This window comes from Pollicipes pollicipes, unplaced genomic scaffold, assembly GCF_011947565.3.
Source record: "Pollicipes pollicipes isolate AB1234 unplaced genomic scaffold, Ppol_2.1 Scaffold_3447;HRSCAF=4054_pilon_pilon_pilon, whole genome shotgun sequence".
Taxonomy (NCBI): Eukaryota; Metazoa; Arthropoda; class Thecostraca; order Pollicipedomorpha; family Pollicipedidae; genus Pollicipes; species Pollicipes pollicipes.
This window is the reverse complement of record NW_023596297.1, coordinates 7284201-7292921: the sequence shown is the minus strand read 5'-3', so window position 1 is coordinate 7292921 and position 8721 is coordinate 7284201.

The following is an 8721-nucleotide window of genomic DNA, read 5'->3' as shown; positions in this document are numbered from 1 at the left end:
TTGCTCCATAAGACAATATTTTAGAAACATTGCGACGACCATTGATGACTTACTTGTCTGTTATGACCTGGCGTGTTCACAGCCGTACAAGGCGTGCTGCACACTCAGGTTATTCTAGGAAATATATTTTCCCCTCATGGATGGGACCACGCCGGCTCTGCGATCCGTACGGCGGGCAGGTTCGCGGGCGAACTGGATTCGAGAACGGCGGATCGGGCTGGTCTGAATCCCGGAACTGTAAGCCATGAAGAGCTCTGCTCTGCGGTAGCTTTAAGATGACTGGGAGCAGAGGCTTGCACAGGCTGACTTCAGCTGCTCCGGGCCGACTCCAGTTGCTCCGGGCCGACTCCAGCTGCTCCGGGCCGACTCCAGCTGCACCGGGCCGACTCCAGCTGCTCCGGGCCGACTCCAGCTGCACCGGGCCGACTCCAGCTGCACCGGGCCGACTCCAGCTGCTCCGGGCCGACTCCAGCTGCCCCGGACTGACTCCAGCTGCACCGGGCCGACTCCAGCTGCACCGGACCGACTCCAGATGCGCCGGACCTACTCCGGCTGTGCGGGGCTGACTGTAGCGTCGCCGGTTGGACGGGGTCCGACGCAGGCGTGCCGGGCTGTGGCGCGGTGACCGGCGGGCCTGTCCGGAGCCCGGCCGGCGCCCGGTCCGCGACATGGCAGGGGAGGGCGGCCCGGCTCGCAGCAGCACGACGCTGGCTTCGCGCGGCGCACCGGTACGGTTTCGGTCGGCGCTCCGACACAGCCGGCGGCGCCAAACCGCGCCGCCCGAGCGCTCGGCGACAAACGGTGTCCGCTAATCCGGAGAGGGGTTCCGCTGCCTCCCAGCGCCGTCCGAAATCGAAGCGCCTCGGAACTCCGACGGCCCCGATGTGCAAGGGCTTCGGCCAGTCTGGACTCCAGCTTCTCGCAGACAGTTCATGCTATGCCCTGGGGCCTGGCATGCATTGTTGGGTGTGTCGCAGCGGGCTGGTATTGCGGTCCGTAGAAGTACGCGTTTGCTAAAAGCGAATGCGTACCAGACGCAACCTGTCGTAAGGCTATTTTCACCAAAGCTTTCCCCTCAGAATGTTTAAGAATTTCGTAAATATTTCTAGGCATTGCCGTGCAGTCGATATAACGTCCCAACGTTTGCAAAGGAAAGCGTTTCTCAAAACAACATGGCTTCTGTGCGGTGCGGTCGGGTCACGTGACGTCAGAGGTTGCGGTCACGTGACCGAAGGAACACGTCTGGGCCGCGTTCCGCATTGACACAGTGGCGTCTGGGTTGCTACCTATGACGTCACACACCAGTGACTCAACTCAAAACCTTAAGAACTGCTGTGACGCCCTTACTTGTGACATCAAAGGTTGCAACTTGTGTACCGCGTTTGGCGATGGAAAACACGACCCGGATCTCGCTCGGGCAGGAGGCTGGTCGGAGACTCCCATTGGCCTTTGATGACGATCTTTGGCAAAACGAAAGCGCGCAGGACATGACTAGCAGGAGACCGAAGCAGGGGCACTCCAGCTGTCTAAATATATCCATCATTCGTCACAAGACCGCCTCCGAAACACCTCACGTCGACTGCCTCGGAGGCTTCCAGTCAACGGCCAAAGTTGTATGGACATGGAGAAGCAAACTGTGGCTGAAAATACTCGGATTGCTTGCAAGGTATACCGTAGAGGCAGTTGAGTCCCTAAAGCTGCTGATGATGAGAGCATGTGACCCGGTTCTCCGCTATATTAAAACTGACTGGTCACAAAATCTTCGAAAACTTCCGACCTTACAGCTGTCGCAGAACTAAGTTGCACGTGCTGGACAGCGTTATCATGTGAGGCACACGTGTAGTTATACCAAGTTAGACCAGCGAAAGTTTGTGGAAGTGTTTGTTTGAGCTGCATGCCCTCCATCTTGTCGCAGTTCAGATGCAGCAGGTGACGAGCTCATCATTTTGGCGGCCTGGTATAAACATTGAGATCGAAAGTTTGTCATCTTGCTGTGAAATGTGCCAGCTACATCGCCCTGACCCACGGGAGGACTGCCTCCAACCCCGGCAGAATGGGTCACATCGCCCCTGGTCGAGGCTACACTTTAACTGCGCGGATCTGCAGTCTGCAGAAAGCACTTTTTCGTAGTTCTGGATTCCTACTCCAAATGAATAGAGGTCGACGTGATGACGGCATTAACCATAGCGGAGACAATGTCATCACTTACGTTCATGTCCGGTCAATTTAGACAGCCCGATGCAGTCGTCTTTGTCAATGTCTTTGCATTCGCCTGCTCGGAATCTCAAGCTTTTCTTTCCAGGAACAGCATTATCCATAGTGCCACTGCTTCCAACATGCCGTCGTCCAACGGACTGACTGAAAGGGTGGTGAGGGAGCTGGAGATTCGTTTTGAAAAAGGACAGCAACCCCAGTAAGTGAATGAATTCCTGAATGACCTATTTAGGGTTAACCCCCCCCCCCCCCATGTCACGACGCTTGGTCACCTTCACGCTTCTTTTGGCTACAAGCCTGTCATGACATTTGACCGCCTGAGCCAGACGTAAACGATAAGATTAACACGAGCTCGAGTGAGGGATCAATTTGACCCCCTCCCCCCTCCCCTCCAAAGTTTTCCGAATGGTTTCTGAGCGGCACGGCGTAGCCGCGACAAATTTTATGACTGTAGACAACTGAATAGCGGATCGTTAAGCATTGGACATTTAGGTGCACCTTGTAAGGTCGCTGACCTATGGCAGGCCAAAGTCAGACCATGGTTTCAGCGAAGGCAATTTCTATGGAATCGTTCAATCTGATCCACCAACGGAGTGTTAGACGAAGCCATACATCTCTGACATACTTTCTTAGGCAAAACAACAATTGAATGACCAAGTTTCATTGATCTAGGGTCAGGTATAAGAGTCAGACCAAGGTCAAAGCCAGCCTGTTTTGTTACTCTAGGGATTGTTGAATGGGGCAGCTTCTGGTGCTCATTTCGAATTTATTGATAACAGGAACCGCATCATACACCTTCCATAGACTTTTTAAGGCCAAAATATGTCACTGACTTAAAATGACCCAGTTAGAAACTTTTTTAGGAACACACTGCCCGGCGTAATCTCTGTCGCTTAATAAAATGCAAAACTCAAAACAGCCGTGTATGACTTCGGTCACCACGATCTCAAAAGGGTCAGGCAAGGTCATTGACCTTAGTTTGCATGTGACCTTTTGCTTAGAACAGTTATCTAGATTCTTGGGACCCTTTGGAGACCAACCTAAAATTGACCTTGTTTAACCTTATTTAATCCGAAGGACATGACCTAGGTACGTCAAACTTTGACCTAAGTGAGTTCACGTACAGGTAATACACGCTGTGACTTTGGTGTCACTAGCTCTCTTAGTTCCTGAGATTTCAAGGGGGTCAAATTGACCCCCCACTCGAGCGAAGGGTATCCATTTCCAGTATCGCTTGGCATACGGCCAACCGGGCTCGTATGCCAAGCGTCATACCGGCCAAAGCCTGGGAGACGGCCGTCTGTCTGCGACCAACGGCCTTCGTCTCATTCTCGTACGACCAGCACCGCTGCAACTGAGGCTGTTGAGGAGGGAGGGGAAAGGCGCTATGGAGCGGAAAGACGCTATTCTGGAAACGAACGGCGACTCCGGTTGCCTCATGTAAGTGCTCGGTTGTATTTGTCGTGATCGCTTCAGTGCTCGGTTGTGTTCGCCGAGATCGCTGAAGTGCTCGGTTGTGTTCGTCGTGATCGCGTAAGTGCTCGGTTGTGTTTGTCGTGATCGCTCAAGTGCTCGGTTGTGTTTGTCGCGATCGCTAACTGCTCGACTGTGTCTGCGGTGATCGCTTAAGTGCTCGGTTGCATTCGTTGTGATCGCTTGGGTGCTCGGCTGTGTTCGTTGTGATCGCTCAATTATCGGGCATTTCGTCATGCATAGGCACATCATTAAGTTGTTTGCTTTGTTCAGTATAGGGATTTGCAGTAAAGTCTGTTTTGGGTGTGAGGCAGATATGGTGCCCAGTAGGATCACGCGACGTCAGAGGTGGCGGTCACTTGACCTTGAGGGTCACGTCGGGTCTCGCTAGTGCCGGGCGGTAGGCGCGTTGGAACTGCCTGTCTCCTTATGCAAACCGCACAGCGATGCGGACTGCATGTAAGCATGGCCGAGATTGTCAGATAGCATGGCCGAGATTGTCTCATAGCATGGCCGAGATTGTCTCATAGCGTGGCCGAGATTGTCTCATAGCGTGGCCGTGATGCATCCAACGTGCGTATTCGTCAAGCCTCCACTCCGCTGGCCGTTGATATCTGAAGAATATCCACACTCGCCCGGTTCCGTTCCAGCGGTCCCGCTCCCCGTGTCCCGGTGAGCCGACCCCGACCCGGGTCACGTGGTCACAGGCCAATCGCCGCACGCCACGCAGGGCTGCCCACGGCGTGATACCCCTGTGCCGGCCTCAGCGGGTGTCACCAGCCAGCAGTGTAGCCACCAGCTCGGCAGCCGTCCCAGTGCCGGCCTGAGCGGGTGTCACCAGCCAGCAGTGTGGCCGCCAGCTCGGCAGCCGTCCCAGTGCCGGTCTCAGCGGGTGTCACCAGCCAGCAGTGTGGCCGTCAGCTCAACAGCGGTCCAGTGCCGGCCTCAGCGGGTGTCACCAGCCAGCAGTGTGGCCGCCAGCTCGGCAGCCGTCCCTGTGCCGGTCTCAGCGGGTGTCACCAGCCAGCAGTGTGGCCGCCAGCTCGGCAGCCGTCCCAGTGCCGGTCTCAGCGGGTGTCACCAGCCAGCAGTGTAGCCACCAGCTCGGCAGCCGTCCCAGTGCCGGCCTCAGCGGGTGTCACCAACCAGCAGTGTAGCCACCAGCTCGGCAGCCGTCCTAGTGCCGGCCTCAGCGGGTGTCACCAGCCAGCAGTGTGGCCGCCAGCGCGGCAGCCGTCCCAGTGCCGGCCTCAGCGGGTGTCACCAGCCAGTAGCGTGGCCGCCAGCTCGGCAGCCGTCCCAGTGCGGCCTCAGCGGGTTGTCACCAGCCAGTAGTGTGGCCGTCAGCTCGGCAGCCGTTCCTGTGCCGGCCCCCAGGGGCATTACCAGCCAGCTTTACATTAATAATGTGGTAACCCAGAGCGGTGCGGCAGTCTGAACCCGAGCCTGTTTATCTTAAGAGATGGCTGTTGAATTATTGTATGGCATAAGTGGGCAGCAGGGAGGCCCTAGCGTGGTCCTAATGGACGGTGCGAGGAGGCAAAGTAACCCGTGCTAAAAATGTTGACGATAATCTGGTGAGTGTGTTTTTTTTTCACGCACGCATCGCTGGACCACGTGCCGTTATCACCTGCTTACTATTTGTGTCACCACTTTCTCAAAGGGACCCAATAACCTTCCCACATCCCACAATGAATCCAACAGCTGACGACATGGGTTGACTCGCGCGGCAGAATACTGCAACTAACAGCACCTTGCCACTTTTTCACTCTGGGGAACTCCACGCGATCGCCAAACTTCGGTCGACCGGCGCGGCGTCTCTAGCGGAGTGCGGTCGAACTGTGACGGCACTGGCTGTCGCAGAGTGCGTGCGTGCGGGCACCTTGGGCGGCCGCCGTGCCGGAGGTGCGCGCCGTCTCGGACCGTGACCCACCTGCCGCCCCGACACCGTTCTTCCGGTGCGCCGCAATAACACGGCCATCAAATGCGCGCCAATGGGTCGACGTGCCAGTAGGCCCGGCGGCTGCTGGCCGGGGAGGGTGCTGGGCTGATGTCGCACCCCCGACGGCTGCTGGCCGGGGAGGGTGCTGGGCTGATGTCGCACCCCCGGCGGCTGCTGACCGGGGAGCGTGCTGGGCTGATGTCGCACCCCCGCCGGCTGCTGACCGGGGAGGGTGGTGGGCTGATGTCGCACCCCGCCGGCTGCTGACCGGGAGGGTGCTGGGCTGATCTCACAGCCCCACCGGAACGGAGAAGGCTAGCCGGCTTCCGACAACAGCTCAATAACGCTCAGCATTCGGGGAAGATACCGTCAGCTGGCTGCCCATATGCCACCTTTTGCTGTCTTATCATGGTGCTGACCTGCATTTTAAGTTAGGTACTTCACGCACTCGGTGATCTACGCCATTGGTCATTCACGCCACGCCACTGTTTCTTTACGCTGACAGTCAACTTCAAGCCATTTTAAACCAAACCAAATAAAAACGTGGTCAACAATTAGATATCTATCTTTACTGGCGTGTCGGATTCTCCACAGCACGTTCGCCGTCACCGTAGGCTTCCCGTCTGCCGGTTCTGTTGCCAAACTTGTAAGCCGTGAAATCCCCGAAATGCCATCGTACACTGCAGTGGATCGTCCGGCCCACAACACCAGGTCGTTACCTGCCGCGGGCCATCCTTTCGTGAGCAATCTGCGATCGCGCAGGGGACCGCTCGCTCATACTCGTCAATACCGAACAGCGCTTCGACCGGGCGGCAATTATTCAGCACGGCCAATGTGGAGAACGCCACCGGTGCGTGTGTGGCGACCACCCTGGGAGCGGCTGACCAATTATTCTGGCCCGGCGACGGGTCATTTGCGCCAGGCCGAGCTGCCACCGGAGGCCGGCATCGCGGGCGCCCCCGTCCGCGGCATTCTGCTTGCAATCGGATAGCTCTGGGAAACGGCAGCAGTGTCGAATCGACCGTGGCCGGCAGACAGCGGCGGGCGATCGTCCCGAGAGAGCGGCCGGGTCAGGCGCTCCGGACGGCGCCGGACGGCTGCCCGTCCATCAACTCCGGCCGGCCATCCACTCGCTCACGAGGGCCCGCAGGTACTCTGTTGGCCCCCAGCCAGCGGCACTCTGAGGTGTAGAGACTCGTCGCGCGCGGCGACGGTCACACCCCTTGCCGAGCGGACATTCTGCTGCCATCCCGCTGTCCGGTCATCGTAGCGTTTCGTGGAACGACATGAGAATCGGTCTCCAGCAATATAGCCGTCACATTCGAGCATCTGACGGCCAATGCATACGCTATGCAGCGTGCCTGCTACATGTCCGTGTTGGGGTTGAGGTTCGTCGCTTGGGTGGCCGGCCGCGCCGTTCGGACCGTCCGGCCACCCCGCCGAGGCCTCGCGGCCGCCACCGCGTCAGCTGCCACGGACGGGGCCTAAAGCCGAGCTTGTCTTAACGTCAACTAACCGGAAATGTTGCGGCTTCAGCGGCCCAGCTCCGCCAGGCACGGTCTGACCGGCTTATATCCTCCATATCACCATTAATCGTACCGCCGCCCAGGCAGCTTTTGGCAGCTAGTAACGCAAAATCGGCCGCGGCGCTCCGGCCGCCCAGCCGACCTCGCCGACCTGCGTATCAGGGCTGAGACGGGCCACGCGCTCCTTAACACTCACGTTCCTAGTCCACGTCCCACCAACACTGAGGTGATAGCTTTCGGAATGCATTCGTTCATAAATGCATTTAGTCTCCAGCCGGTTTTCATGGCTGAAATTGAACCTTATCCGTGATCACCGTCCCGTCTTTCCGCTCAGCGCCTTATGCCGGCCGGTCTGGCCCCCTCCCCCCCCCCCCCCCCTAGTCAGCAGCAACGCCATCGCATGGACAAGGCCCTCAGGCTCGCAGCCTGGGCCGTCACGAGAGAACGACATGATGGAGTTCTAGGACGTGAGACACGGACTGCGCAGACGCAATTTGATTCTATTCCAGATTGCACACGCGCGGTTCTCGCTAAAAATAGGGCCCGAAGAAAATGCAGTTCGACACGTAACAGCTCTTATAACATGTATAGCTGATATTACTGGATGCAGCGCTCGCATAAGAGCACATCTACAACAGATCAACCGGAGCCGTTGGGGCTACTCGGGCTTAGAAAGATGATAGTATGCTGATGTTCGACCTTTTTGAGCATGGGATAAGTTCGACAGTGATGTTTGGCAGTACAACTGCATGGATGTGCCTGGGTACCAGTAGAGTAGCGGTCAAGTTGCGCCTCTTGGAACCAAGGCACGAAACTCGAAATTCGATTACACGCGGTTCGCGCACTTTCTGCCATATGAGCTGGATGACGTCATGTAGCCTCGGTAGCTGAGTGCGTCGTAACATATGGGTGTATTTGACTAACGTCTACTAACAAGGGATTTTTACGTTTGCAGGCTGGAGCCAAATTCGGTACAAAACCTGGCATGCATGCAACTGGGAGAAACGTTAGCGACACCAACCGTTTGTCGTCTGGTATATAAAAAACCGCTAAATGTGGTTACGGGAAAATTGTGTTCCGTCAATATGCCCCTATTGGCCATTTCGTTTTTGTGAGCTCTGTTTCATGGGACCAAATTATGAGGCACCACAGGCGTTACGTAACGAGTAAGTACATGATACCCAAAGGATAACGCTTCTGGAGCCCAACTGACTGGCTGTTTTGAAAACCCTGAGGGAATTACACGGGTTTCGATCCTGTTATCCTAGTGTTCGTGTGTTTCATGTTGCGTACCGAGTTACATCATTGTGTGGTAATGCCAGCGTGAAAGGGGTTACAGTGCCACGGCGCAATTGTATCGCGATGCTTCTGCGTGACGACGAAAGGCGTATCGCTATTGGATCGCCGCATGTAAACACACATGAGAATTTGTGATGTATTTACGAATGATCGAGGGGAGCGCCTTCCAAAAATGTTGCAGAGGGTTCTAGCAGTAGTTGTGAAGTTTTCTCGGTTATTCTCCTCATGTATCGCGATAGGTATAAAATTGAAGGGGTTACGCTCTGA